The sequence below is a fragment of the Chrysochloris asiatica genome, unplaced genomic scaffold, assembly GCF_000296735.1.
Source record: "Chrysochloris asiatica unplaced genomic scaffold, ChrAsi1.0 scaffold00014, whole genome shotgun sequence".
Taxonomy (NCBI): Eukaryota; Metazoa; Chordata; class Mammalia; order Afrosoricida; family Chrysochloridae; genus Chrysochloris; species Chrysochloris asiatica.
In genome coordinates this window covers 30,750,240-30,751,100 of record NW_006408532.1, presented here as the reverse complement: position 1 = coordinate 30,751,100, position 861 = coordinate 30,750,240, and positions in this window count along the sequence as shown.

Sequence of the window (861 nt, the reverse complement as noted above, 5' to 3'; positions counted from 1 at the left end):
CGGGCTGCTAACCTCAGGGTCAGCAGTTCGAAACTACCAGCTGTTCTGCGGGAGAAAGATGAGGCTTTCTTCTCCTGTCAAGATTGACAGCTTCGGAAACCCTGTGCAGGGTCACTATGAGTCGGAACTGACTCCACAGCACTTAACAACAACAGTAAGTTGTTGGCAGTTTGTTTTAATATTTTCTTTGTATTCTATACCTTTTTTTAAAAAAAAAAATTTTTTTTTTTAAACATGACTTTGTTTTTTGCCAAGGGATTATTTGTTTATGTATTGAATTTGTTAAATACTGTCATTTCTCATTAAGTGAGTGGCAAACCCCTAATTACTAATGCTGATACTATATTTTGAATAATGAAGTAGGTTTCTCTACTATAGACTTCAGTAGTTTATTAACCTAGTACATAGTCTTTTGTTCATCCTCCTCTTTTACTTTGTTCTTCTCTTTCTTCTTACAGTGTGGTAGAGGTTAAGTTGCCACAGTGGAGAGCTAAATTGGAGTCTGCCCAAAGGCATCTTGGGAAAAAGCCTTGGCAGCCTGCTTCCATACAAATCAGTCATTGAAGACCCCATATCACCCAGTTCTACTCTAATACAGGCTCACCATGAGTCAGAATTGACTTGATAACAACTCTTTGTTTTTTTTATTGTGTACGTTATGGGTCAGAACCGACTCGATGGCACGTAACAACAATAACAACGGTAGCTTAAGACCATGGGAATGTGTTTCTTTCCCAGCTAAGATCCAGGGACCCAGGTCAGCAGTGCAGCTATCTGCCTCCACAATGCTTCAGTTGCTATTGCTTGCAGCCAACAATAAGGAGGGTGGGTAACCAGGATGGGGCATGCTTTTCCACAAGG